Consider the following 21,884-nt stretch of genomic DNA (forward strand, 5'->3'; position numbering starts at 1 on the left):
CATCTAATAGCAGAGAGTTTTCTTAACTCAATGATAACCTGCAGGTATATCTATTAGCAAGTTTACCACTTCCTGTAGGTTGGCTGCAACTGGTTTATCAAATTTTGCCTGCACTTGGTTGTGTACAATTGTAAAGTATATAGCACTGAGCTTACTTGAAAAAAGGTTGTGTTTTCTGTCTAAACTTGGTCTAAATTTCTCTTGCACTTGGCTGTTTATATTATTTCAAGTGAATTTGGTTTTGTTTTACTTATACTTTTTATTACATTACATACATCTATTTTTACAGTAATTTTCATACGTAAGTACAAGACATTTCAGATACTTTTACTCAAGTAACATTTCAGTCAGTGACTTGGACTTTTACCAAAGTCATATTTTGGAGAGGTACCTATACCTATAGCCTTTACTTTGTGACATAAAAATGTAATCAATACATTATATAACTTTCAATTAAATTACTCAAATAACTTTTCAGACTACACTGAAATAATTTTTATATAGTTTCATCATTAATGTATTTAAAATTGAAGTCTTTCACACTGTAAGAACGTTAGCTGATATTTAACTGATACATGCATACGGCAGTTACGTGTATTAAAAGTACACCAGAAACAAAGTGATGGTGTGCCTATAATACATTTTCATTAAACAGCGAAAGCCCTGTTTTCACAGGGCATCAATTCATTTGGACAAACTCAAATAACACATGATGTACTTTATTCATCCGAGAATTGGGGAATTATTGAGCAGTAGCGGCATAACATATAGAAATCAAGCTAAACATGAGACCCAAAAATAAAAATATGAAGTGGAAGAGTATCATCTAAAAATGTCTATACATTCTTACATCTTATAGTTAATTTCATTTTGCTCTTAGCAGCCCCGTATTACTGACCTACTCAGTTAAAGCTTTTAGCTAAGAAAAGACCTTGATGATTCTTTAGAGGATCCAAAGATAAATTGAACGTCTGTAAGAGACTATGGGTTTACCAAAATATATAAATAAAAGGTGAGATATTTAAAAAAAAAACTTTTGGGGTGTAATAGTGTGTGACTTAAATTATCAGAAGAATAATAAGAAAGAACATTTTAGCTGCTCCTTTGAAGAAATATTTCATTTAAGATACAAAATTAGAGATTAGTGAGAAAAACTGATTTATTGGTTATACACACTTTGGAATCCTGAGAAAAAACATTCAATGTTTAGAAACCTAGTACAAAAAAGGTTAAATTAGTCAAGATCTGATGAATTAGAACCATATTGTTACAATTTTCTTTTGTTTAGTTTTATTTAAACGCAATGAATTTTAACGCGCTATCATGGTGAAGCTGACTGCTTTAAGGATGGTAATAGTGGATTTCTATGTTTTATTCAGTAAACCAGATTTAGAAACCAATCTCTGAAACAGATATGCCGAAATCCTTGCCCCCAAAAAACAGCAAGCGGTCTGGGTTAGACCGCTTGCTGTTTTTTGGGGGCAAAAACACAAGAATAAAATCATTGTTTTAAAAAAACAATACTCCGATAAACATTAGTAAATATTTTGCCGTCGATTAGGTTGTAGAAGAGCCAGTAATCATGGGAAGGGTTCCATTCTTGGATTTTGTGGTAGAAATAGCCTTTGAAAACAAACAGTATGCACATTTAAAAGAAAAATGTTGTAAAACGTTTCAATGTAGAAAAGCAAACCAATCTTAATTTTGCAAAAAGGATTTTGCAGCCGTCGGGCGAAAGAAAAAGATGATTTCTGTAACTTTTCCCGGACTGAGGGAGGTGTGCTTCACTTCAAGTTCTTCTGAGGACTCCTTCATTATCTAAGGAACCAAACAAGGAACCCCACAGGAAGAACACACAAACCACTTATTTTTCATAAGCTATTCATTACAAGGATAATATTGCTAGCTCAGTCTTTCCTCACCTTATAGAACGTTCCCATCAAAAAAACCTAAAACAATAAAAATAAAATGGTTAAAACAACGTATTAGTATCTTTAAATACTTTAGATACTTTATCTTTATGAAAGTAAATCCTACCGTAGTTCAACGGTGTTAAAAGTACATTTTCTTGCTCCACACCTGTGAGGTCTGAAAAATAATTAAACATATATTGTTACACAGCCGAAAAGCGTAAGGGGGGATTCCCCAAGTGACATTACTACGGTATCACATGATCAGTGGCGTCATAGGGGGGGGATTCCCCCCCGTATATTCAACGTATAACTTAAAACATCGTTAGAATATATTCATTAGAACTTACCAAAGAAGCGTATGCCATGTTGTGGGTTGGAGCTTGCGTTCTGACCCTCGGGGTGGATCAGAGCGTTAGTGAGGAGCGAAGCTGAAGAGGTTTCTTGCATGATCTCGAGTGATGACTACCTTGCACCGAATGAGCATCTTTATACATTTCTGGTACTGAGAGGATGCGTTTACCGAGAGAGTCGTGACTTCCAGCGGTATACTAAGTTTTACCGAGGCCCCGGATACCTAGACCTGCGCGGAGCATTGTCTTATTCAGATAAGTTGAAACGCTTTCCTGTTCTGCTAACTAACAATGGCCTGGTGTGTGGCGCACTGAGCGGCGATGGTCACTGGTTTATTCAGATAAGAGGGAGGTTTCCTGCTCGGCTCCCTAGCTGACCAGGAAGTGAAGTGTCCATCCACTGATCTGCGCTGAGCAGAAACTCTGTTGATGAAGATAACAGAGAGGCTCGGTGTTTTTGTTTATTAACTAACAATGAAAGGATGTCATGCTCGTTGAAAGGAAGGTTTTGCTGTTGTGTGAAAATGATAAGATAACGCCCTGCACGAATTTGCTGACTGCAAGTCAGCAAAGATCGATATTGTCCCCCTTCCTGCAGTGCCACACATGTGTTTTGACACAACTCCTCCCCTCCTCAACAGATCTCGTGAAATTTAGGTCGTGATCCAAAAACCTGTGGTCAGTAAGACACTGTCCACCGTAGTATGAGGACGCTCCAAACCCTTAGTTTGGAGGGAGGACTGACTTGAGCTTTATATCAGGATTAAAGATTAAGGATTCTCTATTTCAACGCAATCACAACGGTGCGGGACGGAGGTTTTTTCCACGTAGAGTGTGGCTGGTCTGCTGCTGAGCGTTAGATTGAGTGCGTATAAGATACATTAATTGCGTGTGTACAACCGAAATAAATAGATATAATTAAATAATCACGATAGTAAAGTGAATTGTATTATAATTAATATCACCTTTTAATATGGGTGGTATGCTGCTGCTAAGCATCAGATTGAGCGTGTATAAAAATTAAATAACTGAATGTGGATAAAATTAAATCATTGGATGTGTATAAGATAAATTAAATAACTGGATGTGGATAAACTGAATTAAGTAGCTGGATGTGTATTAAAGGAATCATTAGACATACTTAAATAATCACGATAATAAAGTTAATAACTATATTAATAATAATATCGTATTAATGACAATAATATAATATGGGTAAGGCAGGAAATCAAAGGGGGGCCGGATATCAAGAGGGGCCAGAAATCGAGGGAGGCCGGAAATCGAGGGAGGCCGGAAATGGGGAGGGGGGACCGGAAATCAAAGGGGAGACCGGAAATCAAGGGGGGACCGGAAATGATTAGGGTCATTAATCACCCGTCAATTAAAAAGTGACAGGAGGTATATTGTTATGTTTTTTCCTGCCTAACCACTGTTGGACCTGTTGGACCACTGTTGTGCTGTCTGGATCTCTGACATTCTCCTGTCCCCTGACTCTGCTAGAGTCTGAAAGACCAAACCACACAACATTACAACATCTTGATATCCTCCATAGGCTGTCATTAAAGATTTCCATTGACAACAAAAGCACACTTTGAGGCTTCTTATTTCCTGCTAGTGCCATGGTCAATCTTGTTATCTGCATTCCCTTGATGAGGGGTTACTTATTGCTTGTGCTTGTGCTAAAGTCAGGGTTAATTGGACATTGAGTTTAGTTACCTGATTGATATCACTGCTCTGAAGCCGAAAACATATGGCAGGGTGGAGAAGATCTACCCAGAGTATCTGGTTTCTATTTTTGGTCTAATCCACTTCCTGTTTGCGGTAAGGCGTATTGTATCACTTCCTGTTTTCACTGCGTGAGCAACGGTTTGTTGCTCCAGATTCTCTCGCTTTTATCTTTAATCTCTTTGCTGTAACATCTGTTTCTAACACATAAGCACTTTTAAAACATTTTCTGTTGCTGCACATCACGCTTGGGAACTCCTCGTGTTTCACGGGTTGCTCTCTTGGCGTGGTAGAAGGGCGCTAGCCTAGCTTTAGCCTAGCCTAGCTTTAGCTCCAAAATGGCTTCCTCTCCTACTATTACTTCAGCTTCTCCGTCTCTGACTAAGTCTCCCCTTATCTCCTGCTCTCTGTGTCAGATGTTTAGCTATTCCTCTGCCTCCTTTAGTGATAATGGTACTTGTAATAAATATAGTGTTTTTGTAGCTTTGGAGGCGAGGGTGTCAGAATTAGAGTCCCGGCTCCGTGCTATGGAAAGACCAGCTGATAGCCGCCCCTCTGCTAGCGCGGAGCCACATAGACCTAGCGTTAGTTCACTTAGTGGTCCTCCAGAAGCACCCGAGCAGCCAGGTAAGCAGGCCGGCTGGGTGACAGTTCGTAGGAAGCATAGCTCTAGATTTCAGCCCCCAGTTCACCACCAACCCGTCTGCGTTTCAAACAAATTTTCCCCACTCAGCGACACACCCGCTGAGAAGCCGACCCTGATTATTGGGAGCTCAATAGTCAGAAACGTGGCACTAGAGACACCAGGGACCATAGTTAAATGCCTGCCAGGGGCCAGAACGGGCGACATAGAATCTTATCTAAAACTGCTGGCTAAGGATAAGCGTAAATACAGTAAGATTGTTATTCACGCTGGCGGTAATGACACCTGATCACGCCGATCGGAGGTCACTAAAGTTGGTGTTGCTTCGGTGTGTGAGTTTGCTAAAGCAATGTCGGACTCCGTAATTTTCTCTGGTCCCCTGCCTGATTTGACCAGTGATGACATGTTTAGCCGCATGTCATCATTCAACCGCTGGTTGTCTAGGTGGTGTCCTGAAAACGACGTGGGCTACATTGATAACTGGAAAACTTTCTGGGGAAAACCTGGTCTGATCCGGAGAGACGGCATCCATCCTACTTTGGATGGTGCAGCTCTTCTTTCTAGAAATCTGGCCGGATTTATTAGTCCTCCTAAATGCTGACAACCCAGGGTCCAGACCAGGAAGCAGAGCCGTAGTTTAACACACCTCTCTGCAGCTTCTGTACTGTTACTCATCCATTATCCTATTGAGACGGTGTCTTTCCCACGGCCAAAACTTAACAGATCAAAAACTTATCTTAAAGGAACAAATCATAAAAACCTAATAAAAATCAATACGGTTCACCTTGAACCTAAAAATAAAACAATTAAATGTGGTCTATTAAATATAAGGTCTCTCCCTCCAAAGACTTTGTTAGTTAACAAATTGATTTCTGATAAACAGATTGATTTGTTTTGTCTCACAGAAACCTGGCTACAAGAGGACTACGTTAGTTTAAATGAGTCAACTCCCTCCAATTATTCAAATTTCCACATTCCCAGATCTGTGGGAAGAGGAGGAGGAGTGGCAACCATCTTTCAGTCTGATTTATTAATTAGTCCCAGGCCAATTAATAACTACAGTTCTTTTGAACATTTACCCCTCAGTTTCCCTCATCCAAACTGCAAAGCAATAAAACCTCTTCTGTTTGTTGTTTTGTATTGTCCACCAGGCCCTTACACTCAGTTTTTGGATGAGTTGTCAGATTTCTTATCTGATTTGGTGTTAAATACTGATAAGGCTATTATAGTGGGTGATTTTAACATCCATGTTGACACAGAATGTGATAACCTTAGTGTAGCCTTTAAAACTATCCTAGATTCAATTGGTTTTGCTCAAAATGTGCATAAACCTCTTGGCTCCATACTTTAGACCTTGTGCTGACATATGGCATTGATTGTGAAGAATTAACAGTATTTCCTCACAACCCTGTCCTATCTGATCATTTTTTAATAACATTTGAGTTTAATCTAACTGAGTTCTCCACCCCCAAAAGAGGGTTCCATTATAGTAGATCTTTATCGGATAATGCTGTATCAAAACTTAAAGAGTCTGTCCCCTTTTTAATATCCTCCGTATTGCAGAAATGCCCTGTAGATGGCAGCAATGTTGTTTCTTCCAATTCACAAATAGATGTCTTTGTAAACGGTATGACTTCGTCATTGCGTTCTGCATTAGACAATGTAGCTCCCTTAAAAAAGAAGGTGATTATTCACAGGAAGCTGGCTCCTTGGTTTAATTCAGAGCTGCATTCCTTGAAGCACAATGTTAGGAAATTGGAGAGAATTTGGCGCTCTACACACCAAGAGGAATCCTACCTAATCTGGAAGAACAGTCTATTGTTGTATAACAAGACCCTTCACAGAGTTAGAGCAGCATATTTTTCATCATTAATTGAGGAGAATAAGAATAATCCTAGATTTCTCTTCAGTACAGTTGCCAAACTTACCCAGAGCCACAGCTCTGTTGATCCATCCATTCCCTTAGCTCTTAGCAGTAATGATTTTATGGGATTCTTCATAAATAAAATTGATTCCATTAAAAATAAAATAATTGGCATCCTCCCAAACATGATTACCTCGTCCTCAGTAAGTGAGGCAGCATTGGAGGAATCCTTAGAACCTGCGCAGTGTCTGAACTGTTTAAAAGCAGTGGAGCTTTCTGAGCAATCTAAAATTTTAGCTTCATCTAAACCTTCTACCTGTATGTTAGACCCAATCCCAACCAAGTTGTTTAAGGAGGTATTCCCTCTGATCAGTGGTCCTATTTTAGACATGATTAATCTATCCTTGGTAAATGGATATGTACCACAGGCTTTTAAAGTAGCTGTTATTAAACCTTTACTTAAGAAACCATCTCTTGATCAAGATGAGTTAGTAAATTACAGACCTATATCTAATCTTCTTTTCTTATTTAAAATTCTTGAGAAAGTAGTTGCTAATCAACTATATGAACATTTACAAAGTAATGACCTACTTGAGGAGTTTCAGTCAGGCTTCAGAGCTCATCATAGCACTGAAACAGCTCTGGTGAAGGTCACCAATGATATTTTCATGGCCTCAGATAATGGACTTGTGTCTATACTTGTCCTGTTAGATCTCAGTGCTGCATTTGATGCAGTTGATCACAATATTCTCCTACAAAGACTTGAGCATACTGTAGGGATTAAGGGAAAATCATTAGGCTGGTTTAAATCTTATCTGTCGGACAGATTCCAGTTTGTTCATGTTAATAATAAATCTTCCTCAAACTCTAGGGTCACTTCTGGAGTACCACAGGGTTCAGTCCTTGGACCAATTCTATTTACTATATATATGCTTCCGATTGGCAAAATTATCAGACAGCATGGGATTAATTTCCACTGTTATGCTGATGACACTCAGCTATATTTATCCATAAATCCTGATGAATCCAATCAGTTACTTCGACTGCAGTAATTTCTTGATGACATCAAAAGCTGGATGACTTTAAATTTCCTGCATTTAAATTCTGACAAGACAGAAGTTGTAATCTTTGGGCCAGAGTCTTCAAAAAATAAAGTTCTTAATCAATCACTTAATCTGGATGGCATTAACTTGGCCTCTGGTAATAAAGTAAAAAATCTTGGTGTTGTTTTCGACCAAGACATGTCATTTAAGTCCCATATTAAACAGATTTCCAGAGTTTCCTTTTTTCACCTCCGGAATATCGGCAAAATTAGAAACATTCTGTCCAGGAGTGATGCTGAAAAACTAGTCCATGCATTTGTTACTTCAAGGCTGGACTATTGTAATTCTTTACTATCAGGAAGTCCACAAAATGCAGTTCGAAGTCTTCAGCTGATTCAAAATGCTGCGGCAAGAGTTCTGATGAAAATCAACAAGAGGGATCATATTTCTCCAATTTTAGCTTCCCTTCATTGGCTTCCTGTTAAATCAAGAATAGAATTTAAAATTCTCCTTCTAACGTATAAAGCCCTTAATAATCAAGCTCCATCATATATCAGAGCTCTGATTACCCCGTATGTTCCTAACAGAGCACTTCGCTCTCAGACTGCAGGTCTGCTGGTGGTTCCTAGAGTCTCTAAAAGTAGAATGGAAGGCAGATCCTTTAGCTATCAGGCTCCTCTCCTGTGGAACCAACTCCCAGTTTTGGTCCGTGAGGCAGACACCCTATCTATTTTTAAGACTAATGTTAAAACTTTCCTTTTTGACAAAGCTTATAGTTAGAGTGGCTCATACCCTGAGCTATCTCTATAGTTGTGCTGTGATAGGCCTAGGCTGCTGGAGGACATCAGGGTCTAATTTTCTCACTCTACTGATTTCTACTGTTCTTCAGTCTACTGTTCTCCAGTTTTGCATTGTATTACATTGAAATGACTGTCGTCATTTCAGCTTTTAACTTTTTGCTCTCTCTCTTTTTCTTCATAGTAGGTACACCTGGTCTGGCGTTCTGTTAACTGTGACATCATCCAGAGAAGACGGCTCACCCGCTACTACCATCTAATGTAGAACAGATTACTAGATCAATGTGTGCTTCTGTGCTTTTTTGTCTCTCTTGTTGTGTCTCTGCTCTGTCTTCTGTAACCCCAGTCGGTCGAGGCAGATGACCGTTCATACTGAGCCCGGTTCTGCCGGAGGTTTTCCTTCCCGTTAATGGGGAGTTTTTCTTCCCACTGTCGCTTCATGCTTGCTCAGTATGAGGGATTGCAGCAAAGCCATGTACAATGCAGACGACTCTCCCTGTGGCTCTACGGTTCCCCAGGAGTGAATGCTGCTTGTCGGGACTTTGATGTAATCAACTGGTTTCCTTATATAGGACATTTTTGACCAATCTGTATAATCTGACCCAATCTGTATAATATGATTGAACTTGATTTTGTAAAGTGCCTTGAGATGACATGTTTCATGATTTGGCGCTATATAAATAAAATTGAATTGAATTGAATTATTTAGGGCAGGTCAGCCATTCTTCCTGAAATGGGGCCCTGGTGTTTTTTGTCCCCACCAGCTTTTACCACCCATACAAATGTTATTAAAAACTGGGACTATATTAAAGAGAGCTGAAGTATAATGCAAGCGCAACAGATAATATCTAAAGGTACATTTTCCAACATCCAATTCTAGTAAACTTCAGCACACTTTCTTTCTCTGAGTTTTATGCTTGCACGTTTTAATTTTTACTGACTGTTTTGATTTTTAAACTGTTAGTTCCTTTTAATATCTGTGCGTACAAAATTGTTAGATATTCTCTGTCATGCTTTTTAGTTGTTGGATTTTTTTTTTTTTTTTGGGGGGGGGGGGGTTGTTTAAAAAGAATTGAGGCATTTTTGAAATTATAAATACCTTTATCCACCCATGAGGTAAAACTCTGCCTCAAATTGCTGCTGTTATGGCAGGCATTAGTGTGGACATGGAGACACCCTGCTTTCAACTAAAATTTGCTTTCTGACATGAGTCACTTGAGAGTGTGGATGTACTGGTTTTCTCAGCCGAGCCAAGCAGTATCATGTTCCATTAGCGTCACTGTGATTTGTAAACAACTCACTCTTTCCTTGCTTATTTGCTTTGGAGTTTTGTGAAAATCCTTCAGACTTGCTTTTAGATTATCTGGGTGATGTTCTGAGGATGTTCTTTTATAAGAGTATTAATTCATATAAAAGTGGTCAGTTTAATCTATCTGTATGTAGTTTTGAAAAACAGGAATTAGTAATTGAAAAAGAGTGATTTAAAGAGATTGCTTGTTCTTTTTATTTTAAAATTTAAAAATAAAGTTTTTTGTTTTTATTTAACGACAGGTGATATCAATTAAGGACAACACATTTGCATGACGATTTTTGTTTTCTAATAGAGACCAGGGTGTGCACGAAACTAGCAATGACAACAGTGCAAGCTGTATGGTCACCCTCCATGTTTGCCGGTGTGAAAAGTGTATGACCAGCACCTCAGTAGACGGCTGTTCCTCATATACAGTACGTCAAATCCTTTCTGGGCTTTTTATCCCAATATTCATTTAGAAAATTGTCCTGGATTAGACCAAATTTAAAGGATACCAGGGCTTTGGAGAGAAGTGGAAGGAGATGGACCAAAGCCATTTACACACCTTTCCTTGTGCAATGTTCCTTTTGTTGCTAGGGTTTTCATGAATCAAGTTGAAGAAGTGCTGTGCAAATAACCAGACTGTTTATAATTAGCGAGAGTGGTGACACTCCCATAGACCTCTATAGAAAGAATGAAATGCAGAAGTCATGTGGGTCATGCAGCTGCACATAACTTCAAACAGCACACAATCCTTGCTGTCTCGGATTCATTTTCACCAGTTAGGTGATGAAATTCCAACATTTTTGGCAGTGTGAAGCTTTACATGACTAACCTGACAACAGCCAGCTGCATGTATCGCTCCGCCTAGCTCCACTCACATACATCTGGGACATCGCTCATTGAAAATGATTTACCCAACCAAATTTTTGGTCTGGCCAATCAGGACGCAGGGCGGGTGTTTCATGGATGTGACGTAGTGGAGAAGCCACCGTGAGATTCCAACAACAATGGCGGCTCGCATCGAGGAAGCAAGCGTTAGCATTGATGCTGCTATTTCTTCCGTGTTGTCCAATCTACCTAATATTGTTTCATTAAAAGAACATCAGAGAACGGCTCGGGCGGTCAGCCCGGGATCGACTCCGACCCGCGGCGCTTTGCCGCCTGTCTTCCCCCCTCTTCTTAGCGCCTCGGCTCGCGGAGCGGGGGGGGGGGGGTGGACGACACGTTTTCCGCGGACCGGCTCGCGGAGCGGGGGGGGGGGTGGACGACACGTTTTCCGCGGCCGCCTCGCCAAGATAGCGCTGCGGGAAACCCTGCACTACAGCCGCAAACACATAAAAAAATAATAAAAGTTGTTTTTTTTCTGCGTTTAGCACGTCGATAAAGATGACAGACAAGTGGCTTATCCAATCATATGCAAGGAGTTTTGATAAGGCCCAGCCTTCAGTAAAGGCAATGCCTATGGCCGTGTCCCAGATGTATGTGAGTGGAGCTAGGCGGAGCGATACATGCAGCTGGCTGTTGTCAGGTTATTACATGACCGCTCCATACTAAAATCGGTTAACATTTCATGTAGCCGGTTTTAGTAAATTATTCTTTGCTTAACTGCAGCTGGCTAACTGTGTACAGGACATGTCTTGACAGGTTTAAAGGGGTCTATTTCAGTCAGTCTAAATCAGATTTTAAAATTTTCAATAAGTCTCCCAAACAGATCTAGCATTGTATCCTTTTGTCCGTGAGAATTGTCCCACTTGGTTGCCTCTTCTCATGTTCCCATACCATTCCCTAAGGCCCCCTTCTGCACTCTTATCACTCTTTCTCTATCTTTTACCTCTAATTGCATATTTTTTTTATTGTTTTACTGTAAGATAAATACATATAATAAATATATATTTAAAATGTATTGCTTTAAGCTTACCTAAAATAAACTTTTATTTGGATAAAGTTAAGTAATTTAATCCGTCCCCATAAAAGCAAAAAAGTTAAATTGCTATAAGCAAAAATAACTACCATATGTGTTTTAAGAAATTTAAGTAAGGCAAGGCAAATGTATTCATATTGCACTATTCAGTACAGAGACAATGCAAAGTGCTGTACATGATTCAAATATAGGAAAATAAAACAGAATAAAAGCAAGTAGGAATAAGATGTATAAACAAAATAGAACATTAAAAACAGTTGGACTTAAAAAAAGTTTAACTAATGATGTTTCAGTAGAACAGTTTAACTAGAACAGTCAAAGGCAATCCTAAACAAATGTGTTTTTTAATCTTGATTTAAAAGAACTCAGGCTTTCCGCACTTTAACAGTTTTCTGGAAGTTTGTTCCAGAAAAGTGGAGCATAGGAACTAAATGCTGCTTCTCCTTGTTTAGTTCTGGTTCTAGGTATGCAGAGTAGGCTGGAGCCAGAAGACCTGAGTGGTCTGGAGGGTTGATACACTGATGACAAGTCTGTGATGTATTTAGGTGCGGAGCCATTCAGGGATTTATTGACTAACAGAAGTATTTTAAAGTCTATTCTCTGAGATACAAGAAGCCAGTGTAATGACTTTAGAACTGGGGTTATGTGCTCTACTTTCTTAGTCTTAGTGAGGACTCAGGCAGCAGCGTTCTGGATCAGCTGCAGCTGTCTGATCCACTTTTTAGGCAGGCCTGTGAAAACACCATTGATTCCCAAGGTTTTTAAAATTAAACACCTTATTCTACACTATTATTGGTTAGTACTGTCTTAACAACTAGCATGACTATTCTAGGAAGAGGAGCTATGGCTAATGGCGTCATCGTAACCCCTTGGCAAGGCAAAAAGTGAAGGTCATTTGATCATTTCATAGAAAGGATTATTCATATTATCCAAGTAAGGATGATCACATTAATATTAAGTACTCAAACAGGAGAAAGGTGGTAAGGTTAATCCCTGTTCAACATAGCTGGAGGAAATATTACAATGTACACTTTGAGCATGAGGGAGACTAATTGGAATCAAAGTCCCATCTTTTAACAAGTCACCTGATTCGGCTTTTCACTTACTAGATAAATCACCCGACAACCCTGGGAGAAAGAAAGCTGAGCAGACTTTTATTGTCTGCCTTGAGGCGCAAGCAATTTCTGGGTTAGAAAGTAAGTGAAAGTAAAGCTGTATTCATTACCACAGAGAAGGCTTTTCAGTAAAAAAAAGTCTGCCCTTTGACTTTCTCAGTTTCTCAGAAGCATATTTATGGGACTGGATATTTTCTTTGCCTCTCTGAGTTGTTTGCACTCTTTTCACAAGTCCCATTTCAGTAAGTCAATTTTATTAATTCGGGCAGACAGATGAGAAGTGCTGTCCCCGGTAAGCATGATTAAACAATGTGTTTTTAGTAAGACAAAAAAAACAGGTGCACCTGAACAAATGAGAGAAGTAATTTATCATTTCCCTTTTCAAATTAAATATGGGATACATTACATGGTATATTAAGTATCATTACATATGTTGTGATAAATCCACTTTAAATTAACATCAAGTTACTCAATATGTTGGTGGCCATTTTATAAAGGATGTATATTTCAAATTGTTGTTAGGACAATATATACTAACTACAGGTGATTTGCATTAAACATTTTACTGTTACAAATCCACACTCCTATCTTGTGAGATAACTTCCTTTGAATTTATAGTCTTCTTTAGAGTTATAATCTACTTGCACCACATTTAGCAAAAATCCTCCCATAAATGTGGACAGCTATTCACAAGATAATTAATTTGTGCAGCTAATAGATATTCAACAAATGACTAAAATGACGCAGTGAGTTACAAAATACAACCATTTTAGATATATAAAAGCTGTATCCTAGCAACTACCTGCAAGTTTCATTATAGTCACAATGTTGCAACATCTGCTTCAAAGTGCATATTCTCCTCATTAGGAATTATATTACTCATTGACATCTTAAGAACATTTGCTTTCTCAGCAGAGTGCAGTATGTCAACATATGCTTTTGGTTTTCTTTAGCCAATATGGGTTTCAAATAGAGTTTGATGGCAGATAGTCTTTACCCTAAGGGTATAGGTGATAAACTGTTAAAGAATTACAGGCTCCCTGTGGAAACTAGAGAAGAGCCTGACTTCTCAATTTCATGGCCTCCCTAATCCCCTGGTTAAAGGATGAACTCCCTTTCTCTTGCATCAATGTCTAAAACATTCCTCAAAGATTTAAAGCAGCAAAAAGTGAATTTTTTACCTTTATGTATCCTCGATTGTGATGGTAATCTAAGTGTTTTTGAGATGATTGAGGGGTCTGTCATCTCCCCCTGCTGTCTCAGGCGGGGAAAAAAACACACTAGTAGCTTTCTATGCCCCGACCCAGTGGCAATCGTGTGGCTCAGTTATCATTCTTGTGTCAAGGGGAACAGCTTTACGGCAGCCCAATGTAAGACCATTGGTATCAATAGCCACGTGTCTCGCTGCGCAACTCATGTTAATATAAGGGCTGTGTTCCCCAAGTTTCATAAATTCAGTAAGTTCCTGACAATAATACACTAGATCAAGTTTACTGTAAATCCCAGGATTATACAAAGCTGCTGCAGCCCCTCATTTTTGTTCATCAGATCACACTTCTGTGGTACTGATTCCTACCTACAAGCCACTGATCTGCAGAACCAGACCAGTGATAAAAACCGTTCAGGTTTGGAAGAGGCCTGCTCAGCTATATAGAACTGTTTTGGAAACACAGAATGGGATGTATTTAAAGGGGATGCTGAGTACATCATCTGTACTTATATTCACTTCTACACTGATGCTGTCCTACCCACAAAGACAATCAGTGTTTCCTAACCAGAAACCATGGGTGGAAAGTTCGGTGCGGTCCCTGCTGAAGGCCCGGAATGGAGCGTTCAGATCAGGAAACAAACCGGCCTACAGCAGGAGTAAAAGTAAACTTAAAAAAGCATCCAAAAGGCCAAGCAAAGGTACAAGCAGCACATCGAGGACCACTTCAGCAGCAACATGTGGAGAGGCATCAGAAACATCATGGAATACAAGCGCAACAACCAGTGGCTGAGCAATGACCTGGCTCTCCCTGACACCTTAAACAGCTTCTTTGCACGCTGTGGCTCTCCAAGCAACAGGGAGCCTGAACATCTTCCCCAGCCAGAGGAGCACCATCAACCTCCCGTCCTGCAGCTGCACCAAGTGTTCTCTTTAAGATGCGAGGACTCCGTTGACCTTAGTTTGGTCCCTAAAATTTACCACGATTTGCACCAGGTATTCAGTAAATGCAAAGCCGAGTCGTTACCACCACATTGCCCCTATGACTGCGACATGGACATTTTGCCTGGCGCCCCGTTACCTACCAGCCGCCTATATAACATCTCCAGGGTGGAACGCCAGGCACGTAAAGAATAAATACCAGCTCCCTCTGTTGTCCTCGGCACTCGAACCGGTCCAAGATGCGGTTGTCTTCACCAAATTAGATCTCCATAATGCTTATCATTTGGTATCATCCGGGGGGATGAGTGAAAGACGGCTTTCAAGACTCCCCTGAGACACGTAGACTACTTAGTGATGCCTTTCGGGCTGTGTAATGCCCCGTCAGTTTTCCAAGCCTTAGTTAATGATGTCCTACGGGATTTTATCAATGATTTTGTTTATCTCGATGACATCTTTATTTGCTCTCGTGACCACCCTAGCTAGATTGGCCTGTACCAGAGTCCAGGAAGCAGCTTCACTGTTTCCTTGGTTTAGCTAACTTTTCCTGATCCGGCCTTGTTGGATTTCTTTTGGGCCTCTCGTCCCTCCACATCCTCCTCGGGGCCACCAGGTGGTGACCGTTGAAGGGGGTGGGGGGTGGTGTCGAGATTCAGTAGGCGGCGATGTCTGTTCTCTTCTCTTTTTCTCTCACAGGTGACTGTAGTTGACAGTTGGCCGTGGCGCACACCTACAGCTCGTTTCGGCAGCTCCGGCTTGGAGCTTAAAAGCATGTTGCAGTCAGCTGAAGGATGCCGGAGTGTTAAACTGTTGTGATACTCTTAGTGGCCACTGTCTATCGACAGTTTCTCGTCCCAGCCCTCCTAATTTGCCTGGTTCCCTGTGCTAACTGTTGTCTCCTGTTTTTTGTAGTTTGCTTTGTGCCTTGGATTACTCACCGGTCACTTCTCCGAGCGCTGAAGACAGATTCCTGAATCCCCACCGCTCAGATTTTGCCCTGGCATTCCCCTCGAGCCCCCCTGGTATCCCAAGCTGGACAAAAGTTTCCCTTCCCTGGATTCACCCTGGTTCCTTCGGCTGCTTTCTGTTCCCTGCTACCTGTTGTGGTGCTGTAAGGGCTCCCCGCCTCTGTTCCACCTGCCAGCTCACCTGTCACTTGGTGACCTAGTTTATCCAAGAGTAAGAGTTCTACTGAATTCTTTCTTCCACTCCACTCCCCCCAGATAGGTTACCCATACCTGGAGGTAAGCAGAGATACACACAGCTTATTTCCCGCACTCGCCCTCATTAATCTGTTCCTTTCTTCTCCCGCAGTGCTTCGATCCCCCTGTCTCAATCACTGTCAGCTGCTCTCTCAGAGAGAGATTTGTGTACCTTTGAGACTTAAATAAACATATTTAACTGCTCGTTGTCTCCCGACTGTGTTCTGCAGGTGGGCCAAACACCTAAAAACCATGACAATAGTTTCAAGAGGTTTCATATTATGACAGAAGTCTAAAATAGAAGCACACCATCTTTCAGTGTGGTTAATGTGGTTTCAGATGTGGTTAATTCATAACAAACTGGTGTTTCCACCCGACCTGGAAATGGGCCTTTTTTTTTTTTTTTTTTTTTTTTTTTCTCCCAGTGTCCTGTCTAGCAATATGGCAATAGGAATTGATATCTCAATGCCAGATTTTGCTTTTACAAGTGGAGCAAACAGCTTTCGCCATAGAGCTCCACTGGATTTATGCTTGTAAATAGCTTTATTATGATTCCTGCAAGGAGAATTTCAAATTATATGGACATGACAATGGGAGAGTAAAGGAAGAACAAAAAGTGAAAGAAAAGAAAAAAAGAGTAGAGGTGAAAGAAAGAGGAGATAAAAGGAAGAGAATGATAAAACGTCCTCTGTCTGCTCCATCACCTGGAAAGAGACACAAAAAGAACAGCACAACCAACAGACATAAAGCAACAGATACACTTTTTTATTTTTATTTTTTCACTCAGGGAACACAGAGGGAATGACATTACGGCCAGCAGGTGCTCCAAAAAAATGACGTGAGAAGATATATATTTTTTATAAATTTCCAGGGGCTGTGACATCAGATCCTATGTTAGCAGATTTTTGGTATCTTTGAAGGTAGAGGAACTTTTCAGAATAGTTTTTTGCAAGTAAGTCAGTGAAATGTTGCTTGTGGCTATACAAGGTGAAAGGCCTAGGGGTCCGGAGCAACCTCTAAAGAGCTCTACAGCCTTGAGAATGTGTGTTTCTATTCCCTTAATATATACAGAGGAAAATTTAATGCCATCTGTATACGATACCAAATAAAGCTGCATTTCCGACAAGAAAGCTTGTGGTCAGCTTTGGGGTAAATAAAAAAAAAAGAGCTACGTTTTTTCCATACAAAAACAACTTAATTTTGATTAGGAAGCCCCCAGTCCTGGGTGGATATTGGGTGTCAACGTTTCCCTAAGAGTCTCTGAAAAACACTGTAAAATAGACTTATCCATGGATATTTGATGAAAGTATATGTAAACAATAATAAAATAAACTGACCAGTATAAAATAAAGAGAAAAAGTGACTTAGCAGAACTAAAAGAGGTGTCGCTTTGTGCTGGGAATGCATTAAGGTGAACACTTCCTTTTAGCCACAGTAGTTAATTTTCTGTGGAAATTGACGTAAAATTATTAAATAGGAACAAGGATCCAGGTGAGATAAAGAAATGGATGCTTATAGAACAAGACTGTAAAACTGTGTGTGATTCGAGCAATGACCGACATCAGACGCCACCACTACCCACCATCCCTCCACCATAGTATCAGATTTACAATAGATTTATAATAGAGAAACAAAGCAGCGATTCTAACACTGATTTTTAACCTACAGTACTACAAAATAAGGGAAAATAAGAAATTGCTTGTAACAACAATAATACATCACAAACTAGCTCATTAGAAAGAAGGCATAGAATAGGTTTTGAGAAGCAATACATAAGAGGATTAACAGGTTATGAGAATTTAAGTGCAAGGCTCATTGTCTTTAATTTTGATAAATGCACAAACAAATTAAATGACTGCTTTAGTTTTAATGAAAATGTAAGAAATTGAAATGAATATGATCAGCTTTTCTATGGGAAGATTTCTGACAATGTTAATACAGCTAAAAGAGTAAATCTAGTATGCTTGAGGGAATCAAAAGGCAACATTAAACACATCATCTATAACATAATCATTTGAAGGTATCTAGTTATGCTAAGCTGAGGTGAAGGGGTAAAAGGAAACTCTGACGCTTACTCTCACTCTTGTTGCATACAAGGTTTCTATGAAAAATTATCACATCCTGCTGCCGTATTATTTGTTATTTTGGTGTTTTTTTTTTTTTTTTTTTGCTTAGTTTGTTTACAATTTTAATGGAGATGTGTACTATTCATTCACAGCAGGTGTCAAAACAATGAAGCAGATAACGACTATTAGCATCTCCCAGCAAAACAATGAAATGAAGAATGGTCTAATATCCAGTGAAAAAATGCACACAAAATATGATTACAAAAGGGAAAAGCCTGGTATATGGCTAGGAATACAATATGAACTTGGTGTTCACTAAAGCAGTCGCTAAACCTTCCAAGGCTCGCCCCTGCCATCTGTTTCAGATCAGACTTTCTTTCTCTACTTGTAGCCTCTGTAATACATTCATTCCAACAGTTTACCGATCTTTCTCTCTGATCTAAATCCTTTTTGTTAATAATTTTCTAATTTTTGTTTTTCTCCCAGCCTCCACCCATTAGGTCTTTCACCTTATTTAACTGATTTATATTGAAAGTTCCATCCCGTGGAAAACCAAATTTGGCAAACTGCATTCAAACCTAGAAATGTGGTTTCCGTTTCTGCAGAGCTGTCTGAATAAAAACATAAAAAATGGAAAATAAAAGAGTTCACACCACTAAGTCACGTTGACATTAAACGTAATATTTTTTTTATGTAAAATGAAAATTCAAAATGTTACATCATTAAGGGGAACTTTATATAAATATTTTTCTTACTTTTCTTGGTACTATTTGTAATATTTGTAATGGGTTTGGAAGAGCTCACTTTCAGTTGAAAAATGTGCAACCGGTAGCAGGAAATGACAGCTAAATATCTGAGATATGGCTGCATGAGAGACGCATTCCGGCAACCTGCTGTAACACGCCTTTAACCAGTCTTTGAGCTAAACTTTCTGGGTCAAATTTTAAACTTGCATTAACCTTTTTTTTTTTTTTTTTACACAGTGAACACAAAGTGTTTGTCTTGATTACATAATTCTGCACTTTATCATAAAATAGCATATGCACCATATAACCTTATGTTGTAACAAAGCAGGTTAACCTGACAAATTTACAAGGTATGGGTCATATGAGTTATCTTCAGAATTCTGAGTAACTACTAAATAGAAAATACAACTTTGCCTACATGCCACACATTTAATTAACTTTATTAAAGGAATTATTAATAATCAATAGCCAGTTTAAACTTTTTCATCTGAGGTTGAGGAACCAAATGCACAGGTTTTGTTTGTTACCTGGAAGGTTAGACGGGTTTCCACCAGGGCATGGCTCTAATACACAATAGGGGAGAGGAGAGCAGGTGCTGCTGAACCACCGCGTGTCTGTTCACCTGTCTGCTTTGCGCAGAGAGAGGCAGGCAGCAGGGCACAAGGGTAGTTCTTATCGGTCAAATTTACAGAAATATGGTGCACTGATTAAATAAGCTTTTAAATTCAGAAAAGTTACCTCGCCACGACGCCACATGCTATACACTGCAAAGGATAAAATGAAAAACAAAGAAGAAGAAAAATCAGGAGGACACCTTTTTGTACAGAAGAAAAAAGGGCAGATGCTCCAGCCCTCTCCTAGAGCCTATCTGTGCACGTCCCTGACATTCTAGTACTTTGATCATATTGGCTTTAATTCTTAGGATTGGAACACAACTTGCGCCATGGTCGATGAAGTTTCACAAGTTGCAAGTACAACAACTTTCATTCAAAATTTTCAAGTTTTCTTTCATATATTCACAGTTCAGTCAATATATTTAGACTTATGATACAATGTATATAATAATTTCCTAAATGGCATGCCATCTATCTATCTATCTATCTATCTATCTATCTATCTATCTATCTATCTCTGTCTCACTGAAAATGTTATCACGGTAGGAAACCTTGTGCTATCACATATTAGTTATGGAGTTATGGAGTCAGCAGAAAACTATGACAGTGCAGATCACTCCAGGGTTTTCACCACTATATATATATATATATATATATATATATATATATATATATATATATATATATATATATTAGGGCTGGGCAACGATTAAAATATTTAATCGCGATTAATCGCCCTGATTAATCGCGATTAATCGCGATTAATCGCATTGTATTTACAAACTCCAAGAATGAATTCAAAAGTAGTGTAAAGAGCACTTTTATTTTAATGTTCTGCTGCCATATGAACAAAAGTGTTGTAACATTTGTACCACTTATTTTATACTGGATATTTTCAACCCATCTATTGAATTTAGTGCACTAGTTGATCTTTTCTTCATAAGAGAACAAGCACTGCAGCCAAAATATGGCCTTTTTTGACCTGCTGTATATTAGCCAGTCCCTAAGCTTGATGTATCATGAAACTGTTGACCTTTTGGGTTTTGTGGTTTTTATTTTATTATTACAATTTAATAATAATAATAATAATAATAATAATAATAATAATAATAATAATAATGTTATGTTCAGTGTTTTTTCGCTAATCCACCTCTTATTTATTTCAATCCTTATGTAATTTTGTCTGTGTTGTATGCACCTGCCTGTTGCTTTAATCCTATAAATTTCCCCGTCGTGGGATAAAAAAAGGATTAACTAATTGTCATGGTTTTCAGGTGACGAGCCCACATGCAGATACGATCGGGAGGCAAAGCACAGTTTTAAGATGTTTATTTTAAGAAACAGGCAGATCTAAGGACGGGACTACGGGTGAGTCGGCTGGGTCAGAACGTCAAGGCTGGCGAGTCTGTAAGAAAGAGGAAGTCAGAAACTCTGAAAGTTGAACCAGGGGAATTGCTAGAAGTGCGCTGCTTACCATTTAGCCGGGCGGACCTAACCGGGAAGAAGTAGCGTCGGGAAATACTCTATGATTCTACTCAGCTGGAGTTAGGCGGCTGGTGGCTGAGGACGGCTGATGTAACTGGCGAGGGATCCTGAGCGAACCTCGTCGGCAACGGTTGACAGATGGATTGACCAGAGTGAAATGCAGAACCAGCAGGAACCGGGAGAGGGGAACTCAGGCCTCGCTGGGTAACATCCAGGAAGTATGAGGGGAGCGCCAGAGCAAAATCTGAGCAGGCGGTTCTGCTGGTCTGTTTCTTCGGAACGAGACGTCAAGACTGGTGAGTGCGTCCAAGCACAAAAATCTGAGGCAAACAGAGATCCAAAAATTAGTCAAAAAACGAAGAGCAAAACTCACAAGCTGGTGTCCGAGCGTATGGACAGAGGCCACGTCGTACCACGACTGGTTAAGGCTCTGGCGTCTTCCATCTGTCAGCGCTCTGCTTAAGAAGCCAGAGGAAGCCGCCTGCAACGAGCTGCAGGTGTGGGCCACGCCTCCTCAGCCAACCAGACACACCTGTGGAATAGAGTTAGAGTAGAGCAGCACAGAGAATCCTGACACTACCCCCCCCTCAACGGCCGCCTCCTGGCGGCCCAGACGAAGAGGTGCTGGGCTGAGTAGCCCAAAAATCTGAAATCAAGTCCTTATTCAAGATAGTAGCTGCGGAAACCCACGAGCGCTCCTCAGAGCTACAACCCTCCCAGTCGACGAGGTATTGGTGACCCCTACCTCGCCGACGGGCATCCACAACCCTGAGAACCCGAGGGTTCTGACTGTCCTGGGAGGGTGGAGGGGGTCCGGCAGGAGGGCACAAGTTGCTGTCCAAAACGGGCTTGATCTGGGACACATGAAAAGTCGGGTGTACTCGGGAGTGAGGGGGCAAACGTAAACGGACAGTGCTCGGGTTAATCACTGTCTCTATCTCATAGGGACCAGTGAACCGG

The 21,884-nt window shown here is 40.0% G+C and overlaps 1 long non-coding RNA gene across 1 annotated transcript; it reads right to left on the minus strand.

The window, feature by feature from the left end:
• Positions 1-1,457: 1,457 nt before the first annotated feature.
• Positions 1,458-2,483, minus strand: LOC118565095. Its single transcript, XR_004932184.1, has 4 exons — positions 2,261-2,483; positions 2,038-2,088; positions 1,923-1,949; positions 1,458-1,818 (listed from the first exon to the last, which is right to left on the minus strand). It is a non-coding gene; the product is annotated as an uncharacterized LOC118565095 (long non-coding RNA).
• Between the last annotated feature and the right edge of the window lie 19,401 nt (positions 2,484-21,884).

The sequence above is a fragment of the Fundulus heteroclitus genome, chromosome 2 (assembly GCF_011125445.2).
Source record: "Fundulus heteroclitus isolate FHET01 chromosome 2, MU-UCD_Fhet_4.1, whole genome shotgun sequence".
Lineage (NCBI taxonomy): Eukaryota > Metazoa > Chordata > Actinopteri > Cyprinodontiformes > Fundulidae > Fundulus > Fundulus heteroclitus.